This window comes from Melopsittacus undulatus, chromosome 1 (genome assembly GCF_012275295.1).
Source record: "Melopsittacus undulatus isolate bMelUnd1 chromosome 1, bMelUnd1.mat.Z, whole genome shotgun sequence".
Taxonomy (NCBI): Eukaryota; Metazoa; Chordata; class Aves; order Psittaciformes; family Psittaculidae; genus Melopsittacus; species Melopsittacus undulatus.
The window spans coordinates 29,604,423-29,621,853 of NC_047527.1; the positions used below are offsets into that span (position 1 = coordinate 29,604,423).

At 41.3% G+C, this 17,431-nt stretch overlaps 1 protein-coding gene across 1 annotated transcript in view; it reads left to right on the plus strand.

The window, feature by feature from the left end:
- Positions 1–17,431, plus strand: part of ZNF704 (zinc finger protein 704) — an 89,172-nt gene that overhangs the window by 39,897 nt on the left and 31,844 nt on the right. The window lies entirely within an intron of this gene.

The following is a 17,431-nucleotide window of genomic DNA, read 5'->3' on the forward strand; positions in this document are numbered from 1 at the left end:
CTCTGCTGCCCCTCTGGGCAGGTCATGTCAGCTGTAGTGATCCTTTGCCACTCTGCAACCCCTCTATTTGTGTCCTCCTACCAATTGCTTTCTTTTGGTGGTGTTTGGTGCTCCCCAGACATTTCTAATGCTTTCAAATCACCCTGGTTGTGTTCCCCTCTGGGGTGAGCAGCCATGCCTTCTTGGCAGCTGTAAAACCCCTCTCGCTAACCCTATTGCTGTGGTGCACATTTTATCTTGGCTTAGGCCACATGGTGCTGACTTCTGAAGTCATCCCGCTGTCCCACATCCTTCATTACTGTCAAGGGCACTGCTTCTGTGTCTTGTCTGTGTTTGGTTTCTTCTTAGTTTCTATTTTTACTGTGCATCTAAAAAGCTATAATAATTTTCTTCAGAGGCCCATATGTTGCTGTCTGCAGAAGTCTTCAGCCACTACCAAGAACTCACTGTGTGCCTGTTTTTGCTCCAAACTGTACATTTTAGATAGCACAGTTCAACAGGCAACATGAAGCAAGGCAGATTGGAATCCAGCAATATGGAATGATGACTGGCAACTCCATAAACACCTGCAGCAGTATTCTGCCACTCTCACCTGCAGTAGAAACCTGGTCCCTTGGTTTTGATCTGAACCACAAAGTAAGGGGTGACACTGCACATTAAAACTACATTATTTAGCTTTGGGGATGTTAACATAGGTTGTTTATATATAAAGGCTTTTATAAGTGGACAGGAAGAAAAGTATCTAAAATGTCAAAGTTGCAGAAAGCATTTATTTTCTTTTATGAGGGCATAGTGATACAATTTAAAACTTTTCTTATATTTTTTCCCCATTACATTCTCATATGGGGGTTTATATGGTATGCTCTTATTCAATATGAAGAACGAAACCTGATCTTTGTGTGGGCTGTTTACCAGACCCATAGATGCTATGAGGCTGAGAGGTGTTTCCAATTTCGTTTTGTTGAGTGGCATTCTGACTGCATTGGGCAACTGAGCTCTGCTTTCTGCTGCAGTCAGGAATTTTATGAACTTCTCCGGTAAAATGATAACTTTAGTTACTGAAAAGTATGAAATAGACTTAAATGAGCTTGTGAGTATTAATGCTTACTGCACTTACTGAAGCTACTGAGCTTGTCATGGACCTGAGTGAGCATATTCATAACAGTAAACAGATACAGCTAACCTTTCTGTTCATGGAGAATTAGCAAAACACCTTGGATTTCTGCAGGTTAGTATCAGAATTCTTCTCGGAGCATTTCACTCCCATACATTATTTCTATCTGTGACTTTTTATGAACTGTTTAGTTTATCTGTTGTTACCTATTATTAATAGGTTCTGACTGTTGACCTGTGTTGCATATTTTTGTATCTGCCTTGAGTGTCTGTTGGCAAACTGAAACAGCTGTAAAGAAATTAAAGGTTTCAACCTTCCTTTAGCATGGCTGTATAAAGATTTTCTTTTACAAACGCATCTGTTTGAGCCCTGGTTTTGTGAGCTAAAGATCATGAGGCTGCATGCTTGGTGAAGATCAAGTAAAAGCATTGAGCAGCCCTTTGAAAAGTATTTGTGGGTCTTATTCAAAACCATATCTTTAGTGTGTTTTTAAGTGGGTTTTTTTTGAGCTGGACTGATAACACAGTTTCATTCTTTTCCAAATAGAAAGCTGTGTCTTTTGTGTCCGTGCCGGAGCTATGACAGATCGAACAGGGCAAACCGCATGGTTTTAATGGCAGGGCCTCCAGCTTCTGTTCCTGCTGCCCAGGTGTATCTGTATATTACAGTATTTTTTGGAAAAAAAGCTACGTAAAAAATGTAGCAGAAACCCTGTGTGGGGAGGGGGAGACAGGGAGTAAGTGTGAGTGCATGGCTTGGCAAGCATGATGTCATTCTAATCTGCACTGCTAGGGGATGAGCTCATCTGGGAGGGGTCTTGCACATTTACAGCTGTGCCAATTCATCTCTGGCTTGATTAATGTTCTCCCAGTTCCTCCTTGAACTAAACAACAGGCACTGCGTTATGAATTATTTAAAGACCTGTGAGAGCCGCTACTAAATAAAAACAAGCATCAGCGTAAAACAAAAAAGAGTGCACTCTAGTTTGCTTCCACGGTGTTAGAATATGGCATGTCTGCTGTCCCCAAAAGGATAGTTAGGTGTTTTATGTTCTCCCTCTATTCCTGCTCCTTAACATTTTTGTGCTCTTAGTTTTCAATTACAGTCTGACTTGCCTTTTTGTGGAAGGTGGGTATGTACACTTAATATCTATCTATATATATGTTTGTTGTTCAGGTCACCGTGTAGCATGGACAAGGCTGTACTCTGCCATTCCAAACCTGGGTTTTCATTTCTAATAAGAATTTGAATTATAGAATCATTAGGGTTGGTAAGGACCTTAAGATCATCTAGTTCCAACCCCCCTGCCATGGGCTGGAACACCTCACACTAAACCATATCACCCAAGACTCCATCCAGCCTGCCCTTGGGCACTGCCAGGGATGGAGCATTCACAACCTCCCTGGGCAACCCATTCCAGTGCCTCACCACCCTAACAGGAAAGAATTTCTTCTTTATATCCAATCTAAGCTTCCCCTGTTTAAGATTTAACCCATTACCCCTTGTCCTGTCACTACAGTGCCTAATGAAGAGTCCTTTCCCAGCATCCCTATAGGCCCCCTTCAGATACTGGAAGGCTGCTATGAGGTCTCCACGCAGCCTTCTCTTCTCCAGGCTGAACAGACCCAACTTTCTCAGCCTGTCTTCATATGGGAGGTGCTCCAGTCCCCTGATCATCCTCGTGGCCCTCCTCTGGACCTGTTCTAACAGTTCCATGTCCTTTTGATGTTGAGGACACCAGAACTGCACACAACACTCCAAGTGTGGTCTCACAAGAGCAGAGTAGAGGGGCAGCATCACCTCCTTTGACCTGCTGGTCATGCTCGTTTTGATGCAGCCCAGGATACAGTTGGCTTTCTGGGCTGCAAGCGCACACTAAAGCCGGCTCATGTTCATTTTCTCATCAATCAACACCCCCAAGTCCTTCTCCTCAGGGCTGCTCTGAATCTCTTCTCTGCCCAACCTGTAGCTGTGCCTGGGATTTCTCTGACCCAGGTGTAGAACCTTGCACTTGTCATGGTTAAACTTCATGAGGTTGGCATCAGCCCACCTCACAAGTGGGTCAAGGTCCCTCTGGATGGCATTCCTTCCCTCCAGTGTATCAACTGAACCACACAGCTTGGTGTCATCAGCAAACTTGGCAAGGGTGCACTCAATCCCACTGTCCATGTCAGCAACAAAGATGTTAAACAAGACCTGTCTCAACACCGATCCCTGAGGGACACCACTTGTAACTGGTCTCCAGCCGGACATTGAACCGTTGTCTACAACTCTTTGAGTGCGACCATCCAGCCAGTTCTTTATCCACCGAGTGGTCCACCTATCAAATTGATGTCTCTCCAATTTAGAGGCAAGGATGTCATGTGGGACAGTGTCGGGCGCTTTGCACAAGTCCAGGTAGATGACATCAACTGCTCCACCCCTGTCCCTCAGTTCTGTAGCCCCATCATATAAGGCCACCAAATTGGTCAGGCAGGATTTCCCCTTAGTGAAGCCATGCTGGCTGTCACCAAGCACCTTGTTGTTTTTCATGTGCCCTAGCATGCCTTCCAGGAGAATCTGCTCCAAGATTTTGCCAGGCACAGAGGTGAGACTGACTGGTCTATAATTCCCTCGGTCATCCATTTTCCCCTTCTTGAAAATGGGGGTTATATTTCCCTTTTTGCAGTCATTGGGAACTTCACCTGACTGCTATGATTTTTCAGATGTTATGGCCAGTGTCTTAGCAACTTCATTTGCCATCTCCTTCAGGACCCATGGATGGATTTCGTCAGGTCCCACAGACTTGTGCATGTTCAGGTTCTTAAGATGGTCTCGAACCAGATCCTCTCGTACAGTGGGCCCAAGGTCTTCATTCTCACAGTCCCTGTGTCCACCTTCCAAGACTTGGGTGGTGTGGTCAGAGCCTTTGCCAGTGAAGACTGAGGCAAAGAAGTCATTCAGAACCTCAGCCTTCTCCAAATCCTGTGTAGCCAGTTCTCCTGATAGCTTCCGGAGAGGGCCCACGTTGTCCCTAGTCTGCTTTTTATTCTCTACATACCTTCCTGTTATCTTTCACATCCCTAGCCAAGTTTAATTCTAACTGTGCCTTAGCTTTCCTAACCTGGTTCCTAGCTTCCCAGACAACATCCCTGCATTATTTCCAGGCCACCTGTTCTCGTTTCCACCTTTTATAAGCCTCTTTTTTCCTTTGAATTTTCCTTAGCAGCTCCTTATCCATCCAAGGAGGTCTCCTGTCCCTTCTGCTGCACTTCCTTCTTGTTGGGATGCAACACTCCTGAGCTTGTAGCAGGTGATCCTTGAATATTAACCAACAGTCTTGGGCTTGTACTGTTGGGAAAAAAACTAGCAAATTTTTGTATTTCTAGAGGCCACATTCAGACTTACTACTGAGTTTTTAAAAATAATCCATGAGAAAATATCTGACTACTAAATAGGTTTTCCCTGGTTTCAGGGTTTTGACTGCATTTATTGTAAGATAGTTAGGATTTTCCCTACACAAATTTTAAGTTCTGCTTCCACTGTGAAGGAAATTGGCCTCCTAAAACAGCCAAAGATCCGTTCTCAACTGTTGTTTTTGGTTTGCTTTGTGGTTTTTGGATGGGTGTGGGAGCTGGTGCTGCTGGATTCTGCCTCCTGCATTGCCGCAGGCTAGAGGTGTTAGTGGATTTGTATACTTACATTCAGTGAAATTCTGCTGAAAAAGGCACTTGTCAGATTTTCCCAAAAATTAAGATACTAAGTTGAGTTGTTGGGTGGAAATAGTGAGAGCAGAATTGTGCCTACCCTCTGGAAAATACTTTGGGACCTCTTTAAAAAGCATAATACAGTATAAATGTTCATCATTATAGGTAACTGGTACCTTCCCCTTTGGTTACCTCCTTGGAACTGATTAATATGAACTTCTCAGTTTCTAAAGCCCTAATTATTGCTAGTATCTGTAACAGCTTAATAGCATTATTCACTCCTCATGTGAAGTACTTTAACCCATTCCTTTAGATGCATCTGTCTTTGTAATTGTAATACAGCAAGAGATACAAATACAGGGAAACTTGAAATTAAGTAGAGGTGGGGTTTGAGTTATGACACTCAGTTACTCTGTCATCACTGTGTCCCCCTTTCAGATTTGTGTTTGGAGGAGAGCAGCTAAATACCCCAGAAATGAACAAACAGCTGAATATTTTGCTGGGAAGTAAAACTAAAAAGGCTTGTTGCTGGCAAAAGTGACTCAACCCAGAGGTCAAGCTGGTTTAATCAGTAAGTTCAGAAAAAAGTGGCTCAGGAAGAAAATCATTGTCTAAAAATCACTGCAGGCACTTAGAGGATGGAAAATCTGCACTAAACTGTCCTCTTAGGGAAAAAAAAAGTTTTTAATACTGAAGGTGTAGAAGGACTTAGTCTAATTCTTGTAGTCTCTATAATTCAGACAGATGAAGAAATAGGGTTTTATCTCCATTAAAATACTCTAAAAGTGTGGGCAGCAGGTAACAGCTCTTCAGTGCCTATGAAATGCTTCAGCTGGGAGCCTGCTAATGCTCCCTGTCCTTCCCCCAGAGCATTAGGAAAGTCTGGAGTAAAGCACATAGACTTGCAGTTTTAACACCTACTTCTGTATAATCAGCTTTATCTGCAACAGACAAATTGCATACCATGCTAGTTTCAAAATAGTAACCGTTTAATTTCACACTGTGAATGGGAGCAGTGCCAAAATACGCTTACTCAAAGGTGAACTCAAAATATGTTCAACATTTAACAATGCAGTGTGTCCTACGGAACAAAATGCATGTAGAATAAACACCATTTAATTTCCAGTATTAGCGCTTTAAGTACAGCTCTGCTCAAGGATGAGCTTAATCTTCAAGATGGCAAGCAGTTTTGCAGAGACAAAAGCAAAAATAAGCCTTCTATCCAAATTTAGAGGTCTTGAGGCAAACCCACACCTTGGTTTTGTTGAAGTAAAACTCGATTGGTTTGGAAAGTTGCCTTGAAATGTTTCTGGGGATGCTGCTGGTTCCAAGAGTAATGACAGAGGGGAATCTGGTCTGGGGTTCACTGCTGAATTGGTAGCACTAGCTGATAGTGATGGCGTATTTGATGCTGGGCAAACCCCTTCCCTCTTTGACCTTTCCATATGTAAAATTGGGACTATACTATTGTACTTGTGGGGGTTTCCTGTAAAGAGCTAAATGCTGCAGGGTAGTAGGGTATATCTTAATTTTAAGAATGTAGTTATGATTAAGCCTGTCAGTCAACAGCAGGTACCTTGCTTAGTAGAAGTTGTTTGTTAAATACAAGAGATTTCTTATTTTTATTTAGTAAGAATGAGATTTTCCCATGAATGGGAATTTCAGACTGTGGAATTTCACAGTGAGGAATTTGATATGGTGGAATGTAGGTATCACATGTAAGCTGTTATTGTGGTTGGGATATCTCCTCAATACAGAGGCCGGTTGACTCAGAGATCAATTCATGTTACTCTGATGGAAGCACTGAGTGGGAGATGGAGTTCTCTAGATATAAGCATCCAGTGCCATGTTACATGCCATCAGTATTTGACGTGCTTGTAAAGAGGTCTGGATGTGACTGTGAAGTGCCAGAGACCTTGCTCTGGGAGCAGCAACTAACTGCCAAGGGTACGTGCTAGGGCACCTCAAAGATGATGGATGCCTAAATGTAGGCAAGCCCAACCTTAATCGTGCCAGTAATGGCTATTCTCTGTGCTCAGCTAATGATTGTTCTGTAGACCAGGCTTCTGTTTACAGTAGTGGGAGTGTGGACATGTAGTCAGGACACAAGTATAGATGTCCTGAGCTGGAGGTAAATCCCAACCTGTGTCAGCCAGCTTTGCATATATTTCTGACATGTTCTCTAACTGAAGCTCAGTGTTGGGTATCCCAAATTTTTGTTTTAAACATCCTCAAAAGGAGTGTTTAAAAGCACAGTTCTTGCTTATGACAGTGATTTGTAAAACTTACTGATACTTTAAAGGCAATTTTAAAATGCAAAAGGCTTCTGTGAGAGGTGCTTCTTGACAGGAACCTGTACTTCCCTTTGTAGGTCCTGCAGATGGAGTAGCGCTGGGTGTTGCACCAATGAGCACACAGTTCTAGGCATTGAGGTTATGTAGGTTTTTGAGCAGGGGAACAGGTAAGGACATGTAGTGCTGTTTTCCTGCTAGCCCTGATAAGGGTACAAAATGGGTTTCAGAGCTGCAACCAAAAAGTATCCCTCTGTTATGGTAGTTACAGAAGCATATTGCATATGGCTTGTGGGAGAGTGAGAATAATCAGTGCTATCAGCTACACCCTTTTTGTTCCCAGGAAATTGAATTAATGTAGCTGGAGGCAATACTTTACTACATTTAAAAGTTTAAATAAAGGTATGGGTGTCCTAGATTTGTTACCAAAGCCTTCTGAATATTTTTTTGGTTTTTTGCTGTATTGTTTAAGATACTGCTGACTGTAGGTGTGGTGGGAGAAGATAGGTCTGAAGGTGGAAGGAGGGAAACAACGTCTTGGTTTCATATATTAGCAAACTTGATAGAATATGGGGTTTTAAATTCAGGGCTGGTTTTTTATTTCCTGAGGTACAGCTGAGATTTCCAGGTTCCTGCAGGTGTAAGAGCTTTGCCTGGGGGATGGGAGGGATGCAGGTTTGAACTTCCTTAGCTGGCATCATGCCTGGTCATCCATTGCTTGGACCTAATCCTGAGCTGTCACACTAACAATGAGCAGCAGCACCATTGTGTGTATATATTTATATTTATATTTATATTTATATTTATATTTATATTTATATTTATTTATATTATGTCTATTTATTTTATATATATTTGTATCCATATCTCTATTTTCTATATATAAACATATTTTATGTGTTTATATCTATGCCCACATTTAAATACACAGAATATAAATGCATATATATTATATGTCATGTAACCTTCTTGTGCTATGCTGTACAGATGTATTTTAGGTTGTACTCCTGTTTTGTTACTGAGAATTTCAGGAGCTCTGATATTGAAAATGATTATTTACAAGTGACCTTACACATACATTTTCGTGTGGCCTTTTCTAGTATGCAGTTTCCAGAACTGAGTTTTAAATGAATGTTTTTTCCTGTTTTGGAAATGTTTTGCTTGGTTTAGAAATGTAAAGCAATTTATCCACTTAGCTACTGCTGAATCCTGCATTTCATTTTCCTAGGTAAATAAATAAAACTGAAGTAATTCATCACACTCCTTTTATAGGGCGAAAGTCATAATGCAGATGCATTTAAGTCCTGTAATAAATGCCAAACAGGCATTTTCTGGGTGGATGGAGGTTCTGTTCTAGAGAGAAAAGCAAAACAAAACAACTAAACAACCGTGAGGTTTGGCAAAGTTTTTGGCATGAACTGAATTTTACAAGATCAGACCCTTGATATTTATAGCAAATATAATAAAAAGTAAATTATTTGGAAAAAAAAATATATAGCTCTCACTAGTTGCTCATTCGATTTTTCTAATCTGAGACATTCTCCAAGCATTTCATGCAGTGCACTGGTGGTCCTCTGCTTTCTGGTTGTTTCCACAAGGTTTGGAATAGCCATTCATGCATAAAAACATTGATTTTAGCACATTCAGCTTAACAGCAGCAAAGGGAAAAGGATCACTTGGCTAAAGGAGACAAGTATTTGCAGAAACTTCTTGTTGAGTCTTTTGTGTTTGTTCCCTGCTGCGAGTTTCTCCAGTGGAAAATTAATGTTAATTAAATCAAGTAGCAGCTCACCAGGGCTGTCAGCTGGTTTATTCCTGAGCAGAGCAGGTATTTACTTTCTCTTTCCACCAATAGCTACATTCTTGTCACCACTACAGATGATTTTTTAAAAGTGTTACATGATCAATTGCTATTGCACATTAACAAACTGTCGTTCAATCTGTTAAACTTCTCCCATCAAATTACATCTTAACTAAGAGAAGAAAAAGGGAGAATTTAACTTAATGAAATATTTCTGGAGTGAAAATATAGGGGGGGAAAAAGGGTACACCTTTTATCCTGTCTGCTTTTTGGTAAGTACAAGGGACTGTGGGCTACTGAAACAAAATTTCAGCTAATGAGTTCTGGCAACAGTCTAACACTGGGAAAATGCAGTCTGTAAATGTGCTGAAATCCTCTGGTCTATATATACAGCTTTGCTATGTCATGTTCTAAGGCATGGCTTGAGAATGCATGATTTTCATCTGAGAAGGTACTAAAATTAAAAAGCAGTGGAAAATAGATACTCTAAAGCTTGATTTAAGAGTGTAGTTCAAATTCTGGCTGCAAAAAAGGCTTCTCTAAGTGTTTGGTTTTTACAGACTTCTGTTCATAGAAATTGAAGCTGAATTGAGGTTTAAGTTAACAAAGATAAATATTTACCCCACAGGTTTTGTTCCCGTGATCTAGTTTTGAGAACTGGCCTTAGTCAGATCACTGCCAGAATTCATTAGTCTCTCTCATAGCTGTCTCTCTTCTCAGTTTTTGAAGCAAATACCCCTTTTCAGAACTGACATTGCAATAACCCCCAGCCCACTCCTCACAGCTCAGAAAAACTGGATATTACAATTGCAGACATTCTGCAGTGTTAAAGAACATATTGCATATAGTATAGAAGTATTGTTCCATGTTGTATTTGGTTGAGAACACAGCCCTGGCTTGCTGGATTATATTCTAACTGGAGTTACTTATGAAAATTTTTGTGAAGCAACTTTTAAAACATCACAGATTTCTCTGACGCTGGTGAGTCTGCTCTGAATTTTTTAGTTGATTAAAAAATCAACTGAGAAAAAAAAACCTGCTTATTCTTGAGGAATAAAAAAAGAAAAGAAGAGTCAAGAAATGAAAGCTGCAATTACTTTTTTGGTCATCCAAAATCCTGACTGTTCACCACGGTAATAATATCACAGCAAAGTTGCACTAGACATGGGGGCTTCCCTGTATGACTCAGCTGCCCTCTAGGCTAAAATGCAAAATCAGTTTTACTTCTACACATCTCTGGTTCAAGAGTGGTGCATGAGGCTAGGTTGATCACATTGTCTGATTGCAACAACTGATTACAGCAGCTTCTTTTTTTTTACTTCTTTTTCTTTTTGGAAAGTTGCCACCTTAACACTTTCTGAAAAGCTGGTCCTTACCATTTGCCAGGCCAGGGGTAGTGTGCCCCGAATTACTGATTATTACAGAAAAAGCATGACCTGAGCACACATGCAGCAGCATGGTTTTATTTTGATTTAGATTTTCATGAAATGTTTGGGAAGATGATATTTTTGACAGGTGTTCCGACATTAAGTGATTAAGGTGGCTCAGGTGTGCTTCTCTCAATCTGGATACCAAGTAACATCTGTCTCCTGGAGTTTACACCACATGAATGTGTTTAAACAGCCTTTATACATTTAGCCTTACTGCCTATAGATAAAATTGTCTGTTCTCACATCAATAGATAAATGTTTAAATTTGTCTCCGCTATGTTGCTTGGGAGTGAGGTATGCTGAAGGAAGGTGTGAGTTATGGAAGTTGGCCAAAGCTTTTTTCTTTCCTTCTTTCTCCCCCCAGTATATTTGACTGTGTACTTGCACCCAGCATTATCCAGTCAAAAATCCGTGTTCTCTAATTACTCATTTTTGGCTAAGGTTACTTAGGTGTATGTTTATCTAAACACCATTAAACTGGGGGCAGACCTTTGCAGTTACCAATGGTAACATTATCTGGGCAGAAGCACAGAAAACAGTTCAAACCAGTGGGAGACTTGTACATCCAGTACCAAGGTACTCAGTATGCTGATGGACCAGTGGGAGCAGGAGGGAGCAGCTTTCCCTTTCCCCTTCTGGGCTGGGGTCTTTGCTTCAGCTCAACCACAAACATACTTGGTCATCATATATGAGCCTGGATGGAGAGTTAGGCAAAATGGTTAAGGATGAAGCCATTGCTTTTTCACCTCCCATTCTGTTTTGTTGGGCTGGGGACTTTTTGCTGGATTTCTGCTGTGGAAAGGTGGGATTTTGCCAGTTCTTGGTGTTGCAGTCCCAGAGGCCAATGTTGTACTGCCAGCTCTCCATGTGCTGCTCTTCGTGAGCCAGGAACAGCAGTGAGGAGTCACACAGACATCATCCTTATTTAAAGAAAAAGGAGAGCCTTTTAAATACAGAGCAAGGGTGCCGATAAGCTTGGCTCTCCTAAGGGAAGCAGTCAGAGCTGGTGGAGGAGCCACAGATGGACACGTTGTGTAACAGCCTTGCTGGCCGGGGTTCATGCATCCTTTGTGACAGAGCATCCCTTCAGCGTGGCACAGAGCAGGCAGGACAGGGGCGAGACTGGGGGTATAGAAACCGTCAATCTGAATCTGCCCTTCAAAAAATCCCTCCTAAAGCATGTGTTTTCATAATATTTTGCTTGTGAGATGTTTTTTGGAGGCTATGACACTACAGGTGCTTGCTTCAAAGTGTTCTATCATGCTTTGCATATTGCTGTCAGTAGCTGAATACCTTTTGTTAGCAAATCCCATTTGTGGATCTCATATACAAGTGTGTGACTTGTGATTTTTTTTTTATAAGTTAATGAATCTCTTTCTAAGTTAGTCCTTTAAAGTGATGGACAAATACCCGTCTGGTGTGTAGTTCTTTAGCTATAAGGTCCTATGCAGGAGTGTGAAAGATGAGATGTAGAACAAAACGAAAGAATAATTTTGAATTATGCTTTTCTCATATTCTGTGTGCATGCACACATGCTCTTTCTCTCTCTTCCCATTTACCACCTTTTAGTTATCAGAGAATCATAGAACCATAGAATAGTTAGGGTTGGAAAGGACCTTAAGATCATCTAGTTCCAACCCCCCTGCCATGGGCAGGGACACCTCACACTAAACCATGCCACGCAAGGCTTCGTCCAGCCTGGCCTTGAACACTGCCAGGGATGGAGCATTCACTGCCTCCTTGGACAACCCATTCCAGTGCCTCACCACCCTGACAGGAAAGAATTTCTTCCTTATATCCAAATATATATATATATATATATATATATATTATGCACATTTGCAAAACATGAGTAAAATTTCCAGGCATTGCAGTTAATGCAGACTCTGTGACAGGCTCTGTCCTGCATTTCTTCACCATTAGCAGTCATACTTGAAGCACAGAAGTTGCATCTTCCTCTCCAAACTCTTTGTCATGAATGTTAATCTATTCGGTTGGCCAAGTTTTGAGTCCCACAGTTCTCAAAGTCCCAAGTCAAACAGTTCAGGGTCCTTTTTTACCCCCCCTCTCCCTTCCCTATGGAGTAGTGCTTGAAGCACACTGGTACTCTTTGGTGAAGTCTCTATTGTCAGTGATCAATAACTTTGTGATAATGCGAACCAGCAGGTGACTTGAACCTACTACTGCAGCTGCAGTGATGTGGGCTGTAAGAACATCATCTTCTTTACCTGAAAAAAAGGAGAGATTTGGGTAATTTACAAAACTTTTGCCATCATCAGCAAGACACTACTGATGGGATTGAGGGTTGGGGCAGAGGAAGGGGGCTTTTAAAGGTAGGAGTAGGTGGGATGAGTAGTGCATCCAGGAGAACTTTCCTACCTACATCTTTTCCTTAATGTGAAGTTGTATACAGACTTGTCCTGGAGGTGAAGTAAGGTAAAGATTACACTAAGCAAGCCGGGGAAATTAGTGACTTGCAGAGTTGTGCTTAGGAGGGGAAGAGAGTCCATGTCGTATGTGTGCAAGAAGAGACTGTTGATGGGAAGTAAGAGTGAAATAATATGATCTATCTATTCTGAACAGCCGAAAGAGAAGGAGCTGCAGTTAGGCTGTGCTCTCAGCTCCACTGGGGACTTGCAGCTACATTGCATTATTTTATGTCTCTTCTGAGATGTGCAAAGGAGATAGAATTAATTCAGTCCTCTTACTTTTTTGGAGGAAGAAAAAAAAAATAAACCAGAAATTACAAATAAAGCTTATTCCTTAAATAAAAAAGGTAAATTTCCAAAACCCAGTAATATCCTGCAAAGATAGTGTTTAGTTGCAGTACTTGAGGTTGCAGAAAACGTAGTGTATCTACAAGATAGTAATGTAACCTGACTCTGAAAGTGGTCATGTTCATATTAAAATAATATTTAAAAGTATCATATTAAAAGCTGCTGTGAGGTGCATTATGCTTTCAGGCAGAGATTCATGGAGAAGTAACTCATCCTCTGTGAAAGTGAAGTAGCTAACATACCTGGGACCTCCCTGGAGAGCAGCAAGGAGGATGGCTGTAGGAAAAGGCAGATATGCTAGGGGACGTCCAGCATCGAGAAGAAAAGGGAGTATAGGAAAACTGGGGCAGAGCATCATGAGGTAGAGGGGCTAAGATAATAAACACAAATATATATATTACCAAGAACAGAACAAACTGGAGAATGAGATGGACCTAGTACTAGACAGAGGCTGGGCAGTGTATGCTCAATTTCCCTTTGATACCTGCAGGCCACAGTTCAGGCTGTATCTTGCAATGAAAAAGGTTGAATTTAAGACACACTAAAGATTACAATAGGTTTAAGCTAGATGTGTTTTTCTGCTGCCACATATTACATCAGTAGTTTAATTCTTTTAAATGGAAAGCATTCAAGTAATTAAAAACAGATGATAAAAACACCCCCGGACTCATAGAGCAAGCTTACTGTAGAGCACAATGAATGTTTAATGTTAAAAGCATCTTGGAAAAATATTTAGATCAGGACTACTTTTAAATATTCCTGATACCTCCCTTCAGTTTTAATCCATCTAAATTGACCATCTTGTATGTTTACAGTGTTTTATCAAAAACCCAAACAAGTTTCATAGGACTTCCTAGTCCATTTTTGTTAGCTGTAAGCAAGCGATGAAGAGAAAGGCAGTGGGCTCATATTGTTCATTGCAGGTAAGTGAGCTACCCTTTTGAGCCAAATCAGAGAGATTTCAGCAGGGACAGGGACACAACACTGTCCTTACAGACATGGGTAAGATCATATCAATAACAGACACAAGAGATGAACACAGATTTGCAGGATGATCATGGAAATGGAAAAAAAAATATCCCATCTGAAGAGATGTACTTGGATGTTCTTCATGGAACATGTGTGAATAGACAAAATGGCTGTGAGCTAGCTATCCCAGGTACTGTTGTCAATGTAACCCTGCAGACCTAGTCCAAGATGAAGATGTAGGGGAGGCAGGAGTGCAGAGAGCAAGATGGCCTAGCTCTGTGCCATCCTTGTTCTGAAGCAGGTTTCTAATGGATTGAGAAGGACAAAATCTCAACCAGTTGTGAGGTGCACCGAAGCGTGAGTCTCTCCTGGTATGCTACAATAGCAAGGGTGACCTGGAAGATACTGTACAGTCCTGTGACCTGGCCTATGTAATTCCACTTTTTGGGATATGGTATCTCACCTTGGTGGGAAGCAGAGGGTAATCTCAGAGGTGTTTCTGCCTCTAGTCTCCAGATCTCTTTCAGCAACACTGGTGGCCAGTGGACAGCCTTGTCCCGAATCTTGAATGTGTCTTTTTTATTTTGAATTCTGTTTGCTTCTAGCTTGGAAAAAAAAAAAAAAAAGGAACTGGAAAGCTCAGAAAGACTGACATATAAATAGTAACAATAAACAGAAACTGACCCTGAGGGTCAGGTTTGAGACTGATTTGATTTCAGCAACGTGCTCACCATTTTGTTCATGTTAGTAGTTGTACATAGTAACAAGACAGCATGCTTGTGGCTCTTTGATTTGGTGAGAGGAAAACTTGCAGGCTTTTTCAAGATGTTCATCAATGTACACTTTATTAGAAAAACTTAATATAAATATCAATGCAATTACATATTATTTTGAAGTAGACTTACAGCAGGTTTTTAGAGGTAAATTGTGCTAAACCAGTTACCCATGTAGTGTGTTAGGACTTTATATAGGTATTGATATTATAAAACATATTTTGGGAATGTTTGAATTAAATTCATACAAGGTGGAAATCACACTGTTTGCAATGGATAAGAGGAAAGAAGAAGGAAGAGCAAAACATTTCTGGCCTTGTATTTAGTGTTTTACTTTGGAAAAAAAGACATCTGCTAAAAGGATATTTTCAGCCAATCACTGGTAGAATAATTCTTCTCAAAAGTTAAAGGAGATTTACAGAGAAAACAGTTTTGTAAAAGGCTCAATGAGAGCATTCTGAAAAAGAGATCTCAAGACATAGACTCTGACTGCAGGTTGGGTGAGGGTGGCAAACCATGCTGCTCTTCAGCAGCAGGCTTTGTAGTGGGAACGCCAGCTTCCTGGAGGCAAGGTAGCATCGGGAGGCATCAGCTGTCCTCTTAGCACATCATGGAGCTTCTTGTTACACTTGATGAGCTTGGACCTTTGGGTTTGGTTGTTTGGGTGTTTTTTTACTTTTCTACCTTTAGCTATTTTCAGCATGACAACTTGTGTTGTTGTATTGGGCTGCACAGGACCTCTTTGGGCAGTGTAGCAAACGGTCTAGCCCTTTTCCCTGAGGATGGCATTGGAATTGTGAAATTTTCTCCTGCAGACAGTACCACTTCAAAGCAATCCCATTTATGAGAGGGGATATGCCTGTGAACAGGCTAGAACAATAGCATCAGGCAAAGGCAGGAAGGGGATGAACAGTAATATTTTGGGTAATATTTGGAATGTCTGTTGCTTCAGGGTGCTATTGAGACCTGATTTGAAGAAACTGACTTATTTACTGCATCAGCAAGTGGCCTTCAAAGTAGAGGAGATGGAAGAGAATATATTCCCATAGTCTTCAAGGTTTCTGAGTGGCCGTAAGGGATAACCGTTCTCTGCAAGGTTCTGTTATTCCTTTCTGAATTTAATTTCTGCCTTACACTCATAATCTATCAAGTGGTTACCATTTATTTGATTGCTGTGTTTTGAAGCAGACTATTTCTATGTCATATCCTACTCCAGCCTCTCTGGTTGCCTCGAGGGCTCTTTGCCAGATCAGTTCTCCTGATAAGTCGCAGCTGTTTGAAAAGTAAAAATTATTCATTGAATCAACGTTTTCAATATATGGAATAAATTGTTCCTGTACACTGCAGCTTATCTCCCAGTGTTGAATTTGGCTCACTTAACTGTTCCTATTTATGCAGAGCATTTGAAAACTATAGATCATATCACCACCCAGTAATGAGAGCAGGGTTTTACTTACCCATCCTCTCCCTGCTCATCCCCCACACACTGTATCCTGTATCCTCTGGTTTTAAATCAGAGAGTGAGACCTGGAGTTCAGTCCTGTTCCCATCTGGACAGGTTTGAAATTTCAGTTGCCTTTAAGGAAGTCAGATGAGTTGCTTAAGAAGCAGTGATAAAAAGGCTGCTATGAAAAAGGTATTTTCCATCTGTTTTGCAGGCTTTGCCTTAAACTTTTCTGGGGAGTCTTGGAGGGCAAAGCAGCTATTGCAGCCACTGGGCTGCAGAGGGACAGCAGCAGCAGAGCATGTCTATGAGTTGTGTTTACACCAGACCACAGAAATCACAGTAATTTGGTATTCAACTTGTTGCTGGTGCAGCTCTGCCAACACTCCCTGAAGCAGAGGTCTGGTGTGGTTGTAGCAGCCTACAGAGCAGCCAGGGACATCACTATGTTGTAACCCATAGGGAGGAGAGGGCCACTGGGAAAGGGTGCTTCTGGGGACATGCCTGGCGTGGGACATGCCTGGCTTGGGAAACCATTTGTCCAGGGGTCTGGAGGAGGCAGGGATGGCAGAGGGAGAGACAGGCTACAGCCCTGTATGGCAGAGCACATCAGCCAGCCTTTAGAACCTAAGTACTGCATTTTCTTGGTTTTCTATATCTATAAAATGATTGTGAAAATGAATTTATTATTATCCATCAAGTTGTAGTGCTTTTAGTTATAATGGCTGGAGAAATACCTGTTTTTACAGAGCCCTCTTTTTGTGGAGCAGTGAAAAGTGATGCATGGACTGATGCAAATTAAAATAGATTTTGAGAATCACGCTTGCATTACACACCTCTTTCTCTTCAGTTCTGTTAAAAAGTATTTTTTGCTCCAGGATGCTGAGAACCACTCTGTGAATGTCTCACATCATCTCAGCTGATATGACTAATTTGCAGAGATTTTTTTATTGTCTTTAAACCATTATGGTCCAGATCTGAAGTCAGTACCTGCGTCACTTATGACTCGTATTGTCTCCCCTTGGGCTCTAATGCACCAGCCAGACTTCCAAAGGTCCTTTGAATAAGCAAATTGCAAAATCTGTCCTCTTGGCCAGGAGGAGGTGGAAAGCTTTGAGGTGGCCTTTGATGCATTTTGCCTTCATA